This window comes from Lepisosteus oculatus, chromosome 16, assembly GCF_040954835.1.
Source record: "Lepisosteus oculatus isolate fLepOcu1 chromosome 16, fLepOcu1.hap2, whole genome shotgun sequence".
Taxonomy (NCBI): domain Eukaryota; kingdom Metazoa; phylum Chordata; class Actinopteri; order Semionotiformes; family Lepisosteidae; genus Lepisosteus; species Lepisosteus oculatus.
Window position 1 is genome coordinate 21181349 of NC_090711.1, and position 18164 is coordinate 21199512.

Here is an 18164-nt window from a genome sequence, read left to right on the forward strand (position 1 = left end):
AGAGAGAGGAGGAGAGTGAACAGAGGCTGGGCAGGGTAGGAGCAGTTGGCACGGATCTTTAGAGCTTTGTGTTTCAGTCTAGAGATATAGAGTGAATCCACAGAGGGAAGGTGAGTTTTAGAGGCGATATACACTGCCCTCTCTAGCTGTTCTGTTTACTCTCCCTGTATACAATGGAGAAAGGACTGAGCAGCACTGGTGCTCTGGGTGAGAGGCTGAGAGATGGCATCCTTCAGCTTCACCACTGCTTCCTGTCAGCGAGGAGGTCCAGTAGACAATAATGCAAATGAATACTCATCTCGGCCAGTTTATCACCAAACTTGAGAGGGATAAAATCAGATGTGTGTGCAGGTGTGTGTGCCGCGAGACTGTACTGGCCTCTTGTTTGATTCCTACTGCAGTGAGGTGAGGGTTTTAATTTACTGTAATAATCAGAAATTACAACAGTAAATTGCAAGAGTACTTTTAGGAATCAAACATAAACTATTAAATACAGTATGTTTTTGTAATAAAAGTTAAACATTAAACATTTGCATATTGTCATCCACAATATCAGAGATAGGAAAGCAAGGCAATTAAGAGGGAGCAAAACCAGAAAAGGTATTCGGGACAATTGGTTGCTAATTGCAAAAGTTTACAGCACATAAAGTTGAAGAGAGTGAAACAGGAAATTTTAGAACAAGGAGAAAAGTGATCAGAAAGATAGCAAAAGAGTCATTTATAATGACTATGTCCAAAGTGTGACCTTTTTTGTGATTTAGATAAGTTGTGCAGGACCAAAGCAACCAAACAGTCCTGATGTTGGTTTTTTTAGAGGAATTTATCCGCCTTCCCATCGTCTCCTTATCTGGGGGGCAGGTGCAGTGTTCTTCACGAGCATCAGTGCACATTGTTTGTGCAGGTCCGTCAAAAAAGAAAAGACATCTCATCTCTCCCTCTGCCATTTGTGCCATTAGGGCTTCAGCAGCTAATAAGTTTTGAGATTTGTTTTTAGGTGATGGCGGCATCTGGTGTTCAAAATAGGAACTGCATTTTTAACTTAGCATCGGGCCAAATCTAATTATAGTTCTAAATTAACTCACGGGCTGTTTCAGTGACAGGCGCGGGCCGCAAATGGCCCGCGGGCCATATTTTGGACACCTCTGGTCTAAACTGTCTGATTTTGTACCGTATATGACAACAAACTGTTACTAACCAATCATTAAAATGTGTCCTTTTTATTAAAATAAAGACATTTCCAGTATCATTTCTCAGAGCCATGAGAGGAGTCTTACAGAACTATGTTTGTTTGTAAACCATAACTTTGTCGATCAAAGTTTTACACTAACCAAAAACTCTATTTAGATCTACATGAACTCAAGCCTCTCCCAGAACCTGAGAGGACTTCAGCTCACTGAGGCGTCCTCTTAGCTGCAGCAGGTGAAGACCTCGGCCTGGATGGGCCGCCTGCACACCGGACACACCTTGCTGGCGCAGGAGTAGTGAGAACTGATACCTTCCATCAATCTTTTTGACCCTTTTTCAACCAATGGGAGACTGTTATGTGCAGGATTTCCCACCTCCACCTGAGCCAATGGTGTATCGTTATGAGTTGTGGTTCATAATTCATAATTCGTAATTTTTGCCTGCCTTGTCGATTTCAAAAAAGCATTTGAGTCGATTTGGCATGAAAGATTGTTTTATAAACTACTCCAAAGTGGCATAGGGGCAAAGTGTACAACATAATTAAATCAATGTATTCAGAGAACAAATGTGCAGTGAAAATTGGAAACAAAAGGACCAAATTCTTCACCCAAGGCCATGGGGTGAGACAGGGCTGCAGCCTGAGCCCAACACTGTTCAATATCTATATCAACGAATTAGCAGGAATGTTGGAGCAGTCTGCAGCTCCTGGTCTCACACTACACGACACAGAAATCAAGTTCCTGCTCTATGCAGACGACCTGGTCCTGCTGTCGCCCACAGAACAGGGGCTGCAGCAGAACCTGGCACTGTTGGAGCAGCACTGTCAGACCTGGGCGCTGACAGTCAATCTGGACAAGACCAGAGTTATGGTTTCCCAGAAGAAAGCCAGACCTCAGGGAAACAGGTACAAATTCACACTCAACAACAACACATTGGAGCACACATCCAGCTACACATATCTCGGTTTCACCATCAGCTTATCTGGGAGTTTTGACCTGGCAGTGAAGGCACTGAGGGAGAAGGCACTCAGGGCATTCTACGCAATCAGAAGGAGGCTCTTCAACATCAACCCACCAACGGGAATCTGGCTCCAAATATTTAAAAGTGTAATCCAACCCATTGCCCTATACGGCAGTGAAGTGTGGGGTCTCCTCACAGACCAGGATTACACTCAATGGGACAAACAACCCACAGAAACTCTGGACATGGAGATCTGTAGAAACATCCTCCGTGTGCAGAGAAAAACACCTAACAAAGGGTGCAGGGCCGAATTAGGCCAGTACCCACTATTGATAAACATACAGAAAAGAATATTAAAGTATTGGCTACACCTAAAAAACAGCAACCAAAATTCCTACCACCACAAAGCCCTGCTGAGCCAAGAGCTGAGCCAAAAACAGAGCCCCCTGAGCCAGCTGGTCCTGAGGATCACTGACCTGAGCCACACCGACACCAGCCAGCATCAGGACAGCACTGCTAGAGCACCACAACTCAGACTCAACCACAGCACAACACACACAACACACAACCAACATCAGGACAGCACTGCTAGAGCACCACAATTCTCACTCAACCACATCATAGCACAGATCAAACAACAATATCTCACACACTGGGACACACACACGCAAACACAACATAAACTGGAATGCTACAGAAGCCTAAACAGACAATACACACTAGCCGAATATTTGACCAAGATAAGAAACAGCAAAAAGAAACAGACCCTGACGAAGTACAGGCTCAGTGACCACAGCCTGGCCATAGAAACTGGGCGACACAGGCAGACCTGGCTGCCCAGAAAGGACAGGCTGTGCTCCCACTGCCAGCGGGGAGAAACAGAGAGAGGTGCACTTCCTACTGCACTGTGACAGATACTCTGGGATTAGAGAAACATTCTTCCCTAAATTCAGAAATCTACTCCCAGAGTTCCCACACCTGCCAGAATCTGTCTCCCAATAATGCTCTATATGTTTACAGTATATGTAAATACTGTATTTTATGATATGTCTTTGTTGTAAATGTCTATAATATGTCTGTAGAGTTTATTTTATTTTTATTTTTTGTTTTGTTTCATGTTAATTTTATTCCTATTTGCTTTGCCAACACTGACTGTACCCATCGGTCATGCCAATAAAGCATCTTGAACTGAATTGAATCGAATTGTGATGTCCCGCCTTCCCGAATGGTCCGGTGCCTCTGGGTCCAAATGTCCGCCACTGCGGTCCCCCTCGTTTTATAAATATATGTATAAAAGTGCGTATTAGTGTCATGGGTAGGCGATCGTGACTGCCGTGGGTGTGAGCGCTCTATTATACCCCTAAGGGATTGGGGAGTTAGGGCGGCGGGGGGAGTCTGGTGAGGGCTGTGAGTCCAGCCGTGGCCGGGTGGCAGACTGGCTGTCCGGTCAGCGGGTTTATACACTGCACAAGTGGGATTTCAGAGGAACAGGCTGCTGCTGCCTGATATGGACTGACAGCGATGTCAATGACGGGTTCTGTTACATCTTAATATGTATAGACATGTTGTCTAAATACGCCTGGGCTGTGCCACTGAAAACCAAGTCTGGAGGGGTGTGACCCTGGCGCTTGTCTTGTTCTGATAGCAGGCCTATCAGATGGCCGAGTAACACACACACTGACCGAGTGAAGTGTCACAGAAGAAACTCGCAGGACAACCAGCATGTAAAATGTGAACCACTTTATTTCAGCAGCAGCTTTTCAAATACAAAAACACAGAGACAAAAAACATCCCAGTACATATGTAAACTTTTTACAGATGTTACAGACTCCTGGTTGCAATCTACAATTAAATGTTGGTGCGGAAAATTAGTTCAGTACCTGTAGTTACTATTCCAACATGGCTCGAAAACTCTGCATCTGAAAAAGCACCATAACACCCTTTCTCTCTCCACTTCTATAGCCGTGAACACCTACCGTATCTGCGCTACTCTGTCCATCAGGGCAAAGAAATTTGCTTGGGTGATCAGTGGTACGGTGTTACCACATATTCTATGCAAAAACACGTTGTATTTTGGAATAGACCCCGCGGTTAGCACCAGGTTTTAGTTTCCCATCTGAAAACAGCAGATTTGAAGTGATTTCACTCATGTTATTTACATATACCTCAGACTCTTTACAAAGTTGAGGACATTAGCCTTCGGCTCTTTGATTTTCATTTCCAGGTTTGTAGAAAGGCGAATATAAAGCACTCTTTGTAAGAATTCTTGTGTATACAATCGATATTCCTCATTCTATTCTCTATTCACAATGCAAATATTTCACACCCCCTGGTTTTTCTTAGATCTTTTTTCTTTCTGTAAAAAAGGTAAATCGTTTTTCTTTTGCACAGTATCGTCTAGTATTTTATTTCATCTACATTTTCAAGTAAGGAGCTCGTATAGCGGCGTGGTGATCGGTCGTCATTTATATTTTTTAACAACTGCCTTATACCCCGTCAGTATCCTGCGTAATAGTAAATGTACCCAGGGCTTGTGCGATGTACAGAACAGTTGCTGAAATTCGGGCTAAACTGAGAGACATAAATTTCTAACGCTGCAATTGACACATCTTCGTACCCGACAGTCAAGCATGAGTGCCCCAGCTGACCTGGATGATTAATCAAACAGGCTTCGCATTCATCAATCAGAACACCCCATAAACAGTGGTTGAAGCTGCAACAAACAACCGACTTTACAACCTGGTCCATAGCAGAAGTCGCATTGGGGTCCTCGTTAGCTAAACTAGGTTGACCAGCGTCTTTATTCACATTATTGCTAACACACATGCACAGACATGAAACATTCAATCTTGATGGTAGTTTGAAGATTGCCGCGTCGACCTCTTCATTATTCTATTAAAGGATAAAAGAAAATGAAGGCTTAAAAAAAGTAGTCGTTAGTTTCCTTTTTCTTAAAATAAGATATTTACCTCTTGTAGCGACTCTTCATCGTCAGGTGTTGACGTTTCCTCATGACCAGAATCACATTTCAGAATGGATAGGAGGCTATAAAAGTCTGAAAATAATTCTCCACACCCTGAACGTAATGTCTTTAAATATTAAAAATATTAACGCGCAACCCCAGACCCCCGTGATGTGGGTGAAGAACAGAAATTAATTAAAATATGTAAAAGTTATTTTATCTTTTGAGAAGAACATTGTGGGGCTGGATCTGTAAATTTTACCGACAACGTCTCTGCAGATGGAGCTGCTAGGTTGTAAAAGCTTAAAAATAATTATCTACACAGTGTACGTAGTTTTTTAAACATTAAAAATATTAAACGTAATGTTTTTAAATCAGGTACATGTAACAACAACTTTGAAAAGTTTGGACTGATTTCACAACACAGTCACATGCAGCATCCCCCTCTCCCACAAAAATGGCTACAGACAAAAATTAAACCGCCTAGTTCGTTATCTAACGTTATCTGGGGGTACAGGCTACGGGTCAGGGTTACTGTATGGGTCATATCTCTAAGAAACACATATCATCTAAGAAACACATTTACGCTCTCAGGCGAAGTGACCTAAAACCCTGCACAAGGGCGTGGCTGGCAGTGTCCCCGGCTGGCAGTCTCGGGAGATTTTCGGACGAGAGACGTACAACACCGGCACACATGGAGCAGCTACAGACCTCAGGCGACTCACGTTTTGCAAGCCTCACGTGATTTGGTGGACGATGAGGATTTCCAGCATTTCTTGGGTATGTATATTTGGCTTATTGAAAAATGAAATTTCAACGTTGCTAGCAAGAGCGTGTCTCATGTATCCATGTCGTTACCGATAGATACAGCTGATTTACACCTGACGTATGTAGCGTGAAGCTCACTCCCTGTCCATCACTGCATGGTCCCAGTCTGGGAATGGGAGGTGCTCTATAAACCCCAGCAGTTTTTAAACTGGTTATAATTTAAATAAATGATTGAATTAAAATATAAATTATTTGATTTAATACGGCCAGCAGCAATATCACTCTGCAACTCACAACTGGCAACCCACTAAAGCTAAGCAGGTGTGAGCCTGGTCGGTACCTGGATTTGAGACCTCCTGGGAAAAACTAAGGTTGCTGCTGGAAGAGGTGTTAGTGGGGCCAGCAGGGGGCGCTCACCCTGCGGTCCATGTGGGTCCTAATGCCCCAGTATAGTGACAAGGACACTATACTGTAAACAGGCGCCGTCCTCATCTACGGATGAGACGTAAAACCGAGGTCCTGACTCTCTGTGGTCATTAAAAATCCCAGGGCGTTTCTCGAAAAGAGTAGGGGTGTAACTCCGGCGTCCTGGCCAAATTTCCCATTGGCCCTTTCCCATCATGGCCTCCTAATAATCCCCATCTATGAACTGGCTTCATCACTCTGCTCTCTTCTCCACTGATAGCTGATGTGTGGGGAGCGTTCTGGCGCGCTATGGCTGCCGTCGCATCATCCAGGTGGGGCTGCACATTGGTGGTGGTGAAGGGGAGTCCCCACTACCTGTAAAGCGCTTTGAGTGGAGTGTCCAGAAAAGTGCTATATAAGTGTAAGCAATTATTAATTATTATTATTATTAATATTAATTACAAATATCAGATACAGCTCCTTTAAAAGCTTGCATCTCAAAACCTTTTTCATTGAACAGGAAAAAAACATTTCTAAGGAAAAAAAATATACCAAGAAAGGTGCTGTAAAAGTAATAAAAACTTATAATAATCTTAGATCTGTTCAACCTGGGGATTAGTGGAGGCGATTAAAAATTCAAAAAAGTACCCTTTAAAATTTGGCAGAATGTTTGAGGAATTACAGTTCAACACGAAGAAATAACATCATACGCTACTGTGGCAGCAGAAGGATTTTATTTTGATTGAAATTCGGCTATTTACATACACTTCCTGATCATTCGCATCAGTTTTTTTTAATTTGTATTAAATGTCTAAAGAATTTACAAATACAAATACAACTAGAGGAGCAGACACCGGTACAAAAAAAACACAATCAGAAAAAAACAACTGCCACAGATAATGAAGTAAATTATATAACCAAATTATTTTTTACATTTGTCAAATGTTATCCTGCTTTTGCACTTTTCAATTTTTTTAGAATTAAAATAAGTATTTCAAATCCATCTTAAAGTAATAAAAAGGGTAGTATCATTGTACCCAGAATGAATTATTTACTATAAAATCTTAATCTTAATACAACAAAATATCAAAATCTTTAAATCTAAAAAATGCCTTTAAATGCCTACAAACAGAACTCTGCAAGTCCGTCCAATAAAACTTCACAGATATACACCTTACAAATAATTGCACCAAAGATTCCCTTTCAGCCCGACAAAAAACACACAGATCATCCTGCTCATGCTTAGATTTAGAAAGTGCGATTTTAACTGGATAAAACTTGTGAACAATTTTAAACGATATCTCTTTAACTTTATTTGTAATACAATATCTATCAGGAGTTGTCCAAACTAACTTCCAAATTATTTTTTCCAAACATTGCTTTCCAAAAAACTAAACAAGGAGAGAAAAAATGGGGTTTACAAAGATTCCTTATATGCGCGTTATTTACCTTTCTTATCCTTTTCCACACCATCCAAGAATAAATCAATTATAAAACCAGAGAGGAAATCAGTCCTCCTGTATAAAATAAAAAACAGCACTCATTTTTTACAAATAAAATCACCTTTCTTTTTACGACACTTCGAATACCTCTGGTATTAATAGAAAAAATAAAAAAGCAGATACAAAAGCAGATAACTCTAAGATTATCTAACTGATTGAGCTTTTCAAGAGCCAGGACTACAACATTCCAAACCAACACTAAGTAAACACTACTATCTGCTGCTATTGTCACGAACAGTTCTTTCCGGGCCCTATGCAGGCGACACGATCCGGATTAGTGAGGAAACACTGGGGGAAAAGCCATGCAGGAGAGGGTATGGAGACAGGGGGGCATATCCAAGGGGTGCAGGTGTCCAGGGGTAGTGATTCCGGGGTGAACAATCCATGAGAAAATCCAAAGGGGTATCCAAAACAGAAGCGAGAGTCCATAGCCAGGCGATCCATCCAGGGGTTAAAACACGGGAACCGGGTCGGAACCGGCGGGGGGGATCAGGAACGAAGGGTTAAAACCATAACAGAGCCAGACTAGGGCTGGGCGATAATTTGATAAAGATAATTGTCGCAATATAATTGTCCTCAATATAATTTTAACAAAAGTTCGATAAATGTTCGATAGATATGTTTATGCTTTGCGCATGATATGCGTGTGCGTGTTGCAGACCGGGCAGCTAACGTGGTGGTGTTTACCCACACGGTGGTGGCTGACAGGATTGTAGTTAGAGTGAAGAAAAGAGCGACACTGAAGCAAATGTAGTGCTGCCAACGACCAGCTCGAAGGACGATGACATCGTCGACAGAAAAGATCATTCATCTTCGTTAATTTGGAGATATTTTGGCTTTTAATGATCAGACATAAAACAGAGCAGCGTGCACTGCAAACTGTGTCACAGATCCGTGCCAGCAAAGACAGGCAACACCAAGAACCTATTTCACCATTTAAAACAACATCACCCGTTAGAACACGCAGAAAGTAAAAAATTACAGTCACAAACTAGTGTTGTTAGTGGAAGGGGACCATCTATAAGCACCAGGCCAGTATTCAGTGTGACTACACAGCAGCAAACCATAGTAGCATCATTTTCGAGCACCGTGCCTTACGACAAAAAAACGAAAAAACAAGAAGACATCACAAATGCAGTTGCATATTGCATTGCAAAAGACATTTTGCACTGACTGCACTTCCTCGGATGTATGCAGAGTGTAGGGAGATGGTATAGTGGCAGCTGCAAATGGTGCCATTCTTCGCCACTACTTCTGACATGATCCTTTAAAGCACTTTAAACTTTGCAGTCTGTCTGTGTCATCTTCTATGTGTGTTTTATCACACTGCAGCATTTAATTTTTCTATTAAGATTTTTATTTTGTAAATTTTACTCATACATATTTTGACATAAAAAAGACTTGAATACTCTCTACCTCAGATTTGTTTAATGTTTCTGCTGTTTGGCAAGTGTTTGTTGTGTTCTTAAAATAAAGAGTTGTTTAATTTACCAATTAACTGTCTGGTTTCTTCAACTTTCACTCAGGAGAAAAAATCTGCCTTTAAACTTGAAAGAAATAATGATTTATAATGATCGACTGATATGAAAATTTTTATTGTGATAATGTTTTTGGCCATATCGCCCAGCCCTAAGCCAGACGCAGCAGGACCCGGGCTCTCACGAAACGGGATTCAATGAGGAGCCTCAAGTGACGTCTGCATCTGGCTTTTAAGGTGGAACTGAAGAGGGGCTGGAATAAGGAACAGGTGTGGGGATGAGGTAAAACAAGGAAGGGCTGGAGCGCCCTTAAGAGGAGGAGTAGCGACTGTGACAGCTATAACAAATATAATGGAACATAATCATTAACTGAGCAGTCACTGGGAGCGAATCTCCTTCCCATCCACAAAAACCCTCGCTCCCCTCTCTTCTGGCAGCTTCAGCCTGGGGCCACAGCTGGCTCCTGGTGCTCCTGTCCGCGGCGGACAGGTCCTCTGCAAATCTCAGTTTATTCACATTCAAATATTCACGTCACTTAATGTCGCTAGCTTCACGCTACTCCTGACACAGACATCAAGCTCGACGGCGTTCCTTTAGAAACGTTGGAAGAATTTACAGCTCACATTAGACTACAAGGAAAGGACATTCTGAGTTGTGGATGTTATAACCAATTTTTGAGATCCCTGTTGAAAAATGATAATTTACTTGCGGTTACAATATATTGGAATTCCTCATTTGGAAAACGCATTGATTGGAAAAAAATTCGAATGACGCCCAATAAATATTGTATAACCAATAAGGTTAAGGAGGTTTCATACAAAATAATGAATCGAATTTACCCAGTTAAGACTCCTGTTACCCAGGAATTTAAAATAAATATAGATGACAAATGTGTTTTTTGTGACAATAGCCCTGAAACTATTCAGCATTTGTTTTGGTTATGCCCCAGAGTAAAAAAGTTGCAGACTTATATTAAAAAGAAACCAATGTTGATAATTGTTTTGATGAAAAAGATGTTATGTTAAGTTTCAGCCCCATCGAAAACAATATTAAAATTTTGTTTATAATAAATTTAATTGTTATACTGGCACGTTATTATATACACAAAATGAAGTGGTCTGGGAAGTACCCTGTGTTTGAGCATTTTAAAATGGATGTAAGTGGGTATTTGCAGACTATTTTAAAGTGCAAAAATATGAAAGCGGTGCGGACATTATTTTTATTTAATTTGTTTAACCTTTTTTCATAACTTGAATTTATGTAGTAATATGTACCCCTGACGATCTTTTTGTCTTTAATTGTTATATGTACTCTTGTCTCTATTGTAATTTCTGTTATCCTGTTAATCATAAATATTTGTTTTTTAAAACAATCAAGCTCGACGGGGAATAAACTGGCAACGTCGTTAGAACTCACTAGCACAAGTGAGTCAGAATTACGACACTCTTTTGAATAACGCTTTATGCTCTGAGTCTGGATGTGCGCTAATGACTGAAGCGAACATAAACGGCGTCGCAAACGCCAGCTGTACAGAACTTAATACCGTTGCTAGTGAGCACATCTACCCCCTCTCTCCCATCAGGTGCTCCGGATGCCCAGCCGCCACAGCCAGCAGGCTCGGCGGGAGTCAAGCGATCGGCTTCATCGGTTCACTCCAGCGCCGGTGGGTAATGATCACGATGCTGTTTTGAATAACGCTTTACGGTCTGAGCGGGTCTTGAAGTTAGCCCATTGGCTGTAGCTTTCTCCTCACCATCATGTGTTATCTACTCTCAGGCGATGTCAAGGTCCGGGTCGGTACAGGTTTAAAAAACCCCGCTCAAAATCATGTGGAAACTCGGGCCGTTTTCCACAGAAATCCCGAGGAGAAGGGGAGCATTTCCAAATCATCTGTGAGAGAGGGTTGGTATTAGTCAAGAGTTGTCTGCGATGTATTATAAAACATACTTGTATCGATCACAATTACAGGTGAATTTAACGAATTAAAAAAAATTCCGATTTACAACAGTTTTCTATTTTTGGTCATTTGTGGTATTCGGCATTGCGGTCTTTTCGCGAATGCCCTTTTTTTCTCAACCGTAATGACGCCACACCATCAGAAAATCAAGTAGACGTGCAGACAGAAACTTCAAATACCGTAAACAAAACACAGCAAGACGTAGCACAGCCGCGACAAAGGGTTGATATATTTTAAGCGGTGTCAAGATGTAACATGAACCACTTTATTTCAGCGGTTACAAATAAAAGGTTGTCCAAAAACAAATATGAACTTTGAGTCATATGTCTTCAACAGTTACTTCTTTTGGTGGAATGTTAATTCATTAAATGTTCCTAGTTAACACAGTTTTCTGTGTTTGAGATATTCAGTATTGCGGACTAATCCTTCACAGATGCGGCATCTTCACGCGACAGTAGTTCCAGCGGAGAGCATTTCCGCTCGGAAGGTTGCAGTTAAAACGCTGTCCAGATCAACAGGTGCGAAACCTTTGGAAAGAACTAATAATGCGTTTAGAGACTTGTCGAGTGGAACTGTGATAAATTGTGTGAGCAACATAGCTCAGTTAGTAGCTATGGCGAGCACTAATAAAACAGATAAAAAGAGAGATTTAGAACACCTAAAAGCTGTTTTTGCAGATATACAGTCTGTTCTACCCAAACCTATCCAGTCTTTTACCACTTTCCTTTTTGGCACAACTTCTACAGAGGATATAGCTCTAAAGTCGGGATTTCGCGACCTGGCAATGCTATTTTATGGTTCAATGGTGCAGACCCCCGGTGTCTCTAAATGACTAAACATGCAGTCTAAGAAGTGGTTAAGAGACCGACCCCTTACTAACATCAAGCGTTTGTATGTTAATAAAAGAATTTAACTTGGAAAGGCATCTTTGTTGAGACACAAAAGATTCGGAGAGAGGCACCAGGATTTCCCAGGGCCAACCGGAGCCACACAATGAGAATGCTAGGGTAGAAACTAATGTAATGCTCAGGGTCGGGGCAGTTGAACCTGAGAACAGTAACTTTGAAAACTGAGAGCTGGTTGTGATGAACGCTGAAAATCAGGTTGGCGGCGGTGGAGATGCGAATAGGGACCCCCTTAGTTTTCCTGGAACGTGTGCATAGTTGTGATAGACCGTATAATAATTTTAGAGCAACACTATGAAGAATTTCGTTTTGTTCATCTTGACAGGATAGACTCGTATGTACAGGCTATAGACACTGTGCGTGGTGCAGTCCAGAGAATATTGGATGAACTTTCGCCAAGCGTAGGGCCGAATTATTTTGTACAGTTGCGTTTGTCTTCCGGTGGGTTGAACAACGTTGTTCTCGCTCAAAAGACACCCCGGAGAATTAAATGCTGCCGATTTTTTAAACCCCATCTCAGACCTCTTACAGAGCCACATGGAAGTTCTCACAGACAGCAGCCCCAGATTAGAAGTTAAATTAGTTTGGAATCTGCAGGGGGCTGCCCGCAGAAGATTTAAATCCGTTCTGTACAGTAGGGTAATGATGAATACTGGTTGTAGTGATAGGGAAATGTTGCTGGGGGCTAAACGATTACGCAACGAGTTGGGTTTTTCAGAGAATCGTAAAAATTAGCTTGTCAGATATTGCAGCTTTTGAAAAGCATTTAAAGGTGGTCATTAAAATTTTGTACCATGATCAGGGCGAGTGGAAATATTTTACATCGGGGCCCACGCCACCAGAATCGAAAATACTTTTTGTTCTACTGCATGAAGATCATTTTTTACGGGGTTTTAACTATTAAAGCTTTTGTGGGGTCAGCGTATTTTTGCAGTCAGTGCCATGCCGCCTATAGCCAGAAAAACGCGCACACATGCGTTAAATCTTGTAAAACATGTTTAGATCCCCAGTGTTGCGAAATTGAGGCAGAAATTCAGAATTGCCCTGTCTGTAAAGTCTTTCACAGACTCAAAGACACAGGGTTTGACTCATTACTTTCAGAATGCGGCGACAGGTGTCGGTAAGTATGAGAGCAGGTCCTTCTGTGAGAAATGTAAAGAGAAACTTGGCTCGCTGTGTAACATCATCATCGACACCCCTGACAGGCACTTGTGCTACATACAGCCTTTGGACAACCCCAAAATTTCAAACAAGTACATTTTTTTCCGACTGTGCTTTCCCAAATGAGGCCCCATCTCTCTCTTCATCTCTGTGGTGCAGCCACAGAGAAACTATTCATGCAAGCTGATTTAAAGATGTTTACTTTTGATAAGGGGCAGCTCCCAAATGGGGATGCACTTAGCTAAGCCTGGCTATCATGATCAATGTTCATCCATTGGCGCCTATCTGTCTAGGGAGTGCCAGATGGACATCTGGACTGCATTCCTAAGTGTCAGGAGTAAGTGACTCATGTCTCACCTTGATCAACCAATCAGGGACTGGTAGGGCCGAGTAACCCACGTGGGTCTCTGATGCCCATAAAACTTTCAGCCAATGAACGAGCTGAAGTTCCTCCAGGTAAAAACATGCAACACAGAGAGCCCGCAGGACTTTTTCCAGAAGGAGAATTCCAGGGGTCCGAGACAATTCCAGGGCAGGACGGCCCAGGAGCAGAAAGGCTCCCAAGAACAGGACATTCTCACAGCACGCCTCTTGACCATCCTGAGATTCAGCCCGGGCAACCACGGAACGGCCAGTATGTCCGAGTGCCAGAACTTTCCTCTGTTCTAAGAGTCTAGAGCGGAGGTTTTCAGAGAGTAACCAGAGGATCCACCCGAGGTTAGCACCAGCAGCAGGCCTCGTGAACAGGTCAGAACTGTGGACAGCTGAATCACTATTCAGAACTAGCGCTTCATCAGGAACAAACTGGTCCTCTTCCTGACCTGCTGGGACCCACAGTCATCTTTTCTCCTGAGCACAACTTTGCTAGTTAAAGCCAACACTAACTAGCAGTCTTCAGAGACCAGCGCCACAGGAGTCTCCACCAAGCTGCACAGCACAGCCTGGCATGGAGCCAGCGAGCGCGGATTGGACAGCAACAAGCCTGCAACTGCTTCTCTGTGCCCGCAGGAGATCTGAATCCCCAGAGATTGGATGAATATTCAACTTCACTGCATTACAGCTCGAGAATTCAATTGTTATCCCAACCAGTTGATATCAATTTAATTCCTAAGAGTTATGTACTTGTTTTGAGTATCTAATGTAGAAGTTATAACCAAGTTCATATGCGAAACGGTCTAAATGAATGATATACCGAACGTATGTCCTCGATATATGTAACTCTTCGTGACTGATTGAATACATACCTTTTGTATTCTGATAACCCTCTTGATAAGATCTGTTAGGTTTATATGCATATTTTATGTATTAATAAATGTATTCTTGTGTATTAGTACCTGTGTGTGTGCGTTGTTTGAGTTATACCGCGAAGTTGGATTCTAAAGCCATTAAAATAATAATTTCGTGATTTACTGCCACAATTAATAATTGTCCCAGTAAATGCCCAAACCCCTACAGAACTGGTGCCTGGTGCGAGCACACTACACAAGAAACAGGGACACACATTCCAAATGACCTTTATGCCCTTCATATTAACAATAAACGAAGCTGGGAATGTTATGGTGAAACTTGTTTAAAGGATTTTGTGCGTAAATTTATTCATGGTTGTTTCAAAAACTATACTTTCATATCGCACAATGGAAAGGGCTATGACAATTGCCTAGTAATCCGACAACTACTAGAAGAAAAGGTGGACGTTGAACTAATTAATCAGGGTGGTACAATAATGTGCATGACCGTAAAAGCTTTAAACATGAGATTTATCGATTCTCTAAACTTTCACCTCATGAAATGAAGCAAATTACCTTCAGCCATGGGTTTCCCAGGGGCTAAGGGGCATTTTCCACATCTGATGAACACTTAAAAAAATCCAAAATATGCAGGACCGATGCCGCTGCCAGATGTTTATGGTGTAAACTATACGCTGCCGGGGGAGAAATTCGAGTTTTTAGAATGGGTTGAAGAATGTAAGGGGAATGTGTTTAACTTGCAGGCTGAACTGAAGCAGTACTGCCAGCAGGAGGTTGCAGTTCTAAGAGAAGGTTGTGTCAGGTTCAGGGACGAGGTCATGACCAGACAGACATGTGTGACCGAGTCGGGCCATGTGTGCGTGGTGTGCATTGACCCCTTCCAGTTTGTGACCATTGCTAGCGTGTGCATGGCCACGTTCAGACTTGTGTTTTCACAGGAAGAGATGATCGCATTACTGCCCCCAGATAATTACCACCATCAGCGAAAACGATTTTCTAAACCCAGCATTCAGTGGCTTATGTACATCGAACACACAGAGCACATTAAGATCCAACACGCATTAACCACACCTGGCGAGTTTAAGGTCTGCCCGTATTTTCTGGATGGTTATGCTGGAATTGATGGAGTGCAGACTGCTTTTGAGTTCAAGGGGTGCTTTTTTCACAGACGTAGTGTTTGTTATGGTGAAAATGATTTTAATCCGGTGAGAAATACTACTTTTGGCTGGTTGTACAGAAAGACGATTTTATATTATATTCAGCGTGAATATTAATATGATGGATGTCAGGTTAAAGTACCCTTTTTCATGCATTTTGTCAGGACCTTCGAACTGTGGTAAAAGTTATTTTATAAAACAGCTCTTGGAGAGCGGTGATGCTGTTTTGACGTCGCCTGGTGTTACAGCTGCTGGCTGCCTCTTTACTCGGAGTTGCTTGTGAAATCTCCACACATTCAATTTATAGAAGGTCTACCGGTGTCGTTTTCGGACGATCAGTTCCTGCTGCCTCATAAAGTAAATTTGATTATAGTTGATGATTTAATGGAGTCTGCGTGTGAAAATAATGAGATACAAAAGGCTTTTAGCAAATACGTACACCACAGAAACCTTAACAATTTTGTATATTGTCCAAAATGTGTTTTGTCAGGGCCGGAAAAGCAGAACCATCACATTAAATACAAAGTACATGATGCTGTTTAAAAACCCTAGAGATAAACTACAGATTACAATGCTGTCCCAACAGATGTAAGGCCAAATTTGTTTTGGAAGTGTTCTAGGACGCTACTAAAAATCCTTTCGGTTACTTGCTGGTGGATTTAAATGCAGACACCCCAGTTGACTACTGATTGAGAACAGTTCTTCTCCCCCCAGATGTACCCATGGCTTATGTATTGAAAAAATCTAAAATATCAAAATATCGGACAGTGTTTTTGTGTGTCAAGTGAAGTAAGAGACAAGATGTTAAAAGGGTTAATAACTTAAGTCAGTTCTGCCTGAAAATTAGACTTCTAAGCAACAAGGGTTCATGGCAGGAAAGGGGGTTAACTGATAAGGATTCCAGATGCGAGCAAGGAACCCCCTGGGGGCATAATCTTAAACTGACCATTTGGCCAGGGCCTCTTAACTGGCCAAATACCATGACCCCCCCTTACCATAACATCGAATGACGTCTGAAGCAGCAAGCAAGGACTATATAACCTAAAAGTTTGTACCGGCACATCGAACAATACTTCGGTTTTGTTGTTTCTTGCGGGAAACAAGACTTCACTATACTGGGGCATTAGGACCCACATGGACCGCAGGGTGAGCGCCCCCTGCTGGCCCCACTAACACCTCTTCCAGCAGCAACCTTAGTTTTTCCCAGGAGGTCTCCCATCCAGGTACTGACTAGGCTCACACCTGCTTAGCTTCAGTGGGTTGCCAGTTGTGAGTTGCAGGGTGATATGGCTGGTGTAACCAGGCCAATGGTGGCCGTATGCGTTACAGTACATATATTTATAAAATGAGGGGGACTGCAATGGCGGACATTTGGACCCAGAGGCACCGGACCACTTGGGAAGGCGGGACATCACAACTCATAACGACACACCATTGGCTCAGGACGGGGCAGGACATCCCACACATAACAATCTCCCACTGGTTGGAAAAGGGTAAAAAAGTCTGATGGAAGGTGTCGCTTCTCACTGCTCGCAGGGGTAGCAGGCCATGAGGGGGCCAGTGCGGCCGTATGTGAAGAGGCCGGTTTTGGGGCGGTTCTGGCAGATGACGCAGGGCTCAGGGGCGCTCAGGGGGAGAAACTGCTCCTGACCGAGAGCAGCGCTGCTGCTCGCGGTGGAGGGAGGGGAGACCAGGCTTTCCTGGTATTGGGACATGGATGTGTCTTTGCAAGAGTCGTGCTCAGGGTGGCAGGGGGGTAGGATTGGGGGAGAGCAGGGCTCAGCTCCTCACTTTGAGCGCACTTCCAGCAGCCCTGATCGCCAGCAGGCCTCAGCTCCCTGTGCCCGACCACGGAAAATCAGAAGCTGCTACGGTCCGTGAAGAAAACCTCCATTAAATAAATATCTCACTTTTCTGAATGTTTTAGGTCATTTGGTTAGTAAATCTTGAACGTGTTTCACTCATGCTCTTGTAAAGAAACAAACTGCAAAGTATTGCAGTGCATTTTTTATTGAAAGTCAATTTAGTTCAATGTTGAGATTGGACAGCATACTATACACACAGCCCATCTCCATTTTTATATGCAAATCTGGTCGTTAGTTTCCCATTTCAAGCCCCCATAAATAATGTACATTAGAAAAAGTTTCTATATTCATTATTCCACAAGCTAAAGACCTCCAAATATGAAAAATGCACATGAAAAACACAATGAATAAAAATATACAGGCCGAGCCCTCTATAACTAGCAAACCCAGACTGATTCGCCCACGTGATTTCATTAGGCAACGTACTGCTTCAGGAGTCTCAATGTCCTCATCAAAGGAGTCATCCCCCAACTATTTCTTAATGTAAGAATATGGAACCTGTGCGTACCTTATTTACCTCCTTTTTTGTAAGATGCAACTAGGTTACGTGCCCTGATGTTATACGTACTCTCGTGTGTATTGTACTGTATATACGGTATCACTGTTGCAACA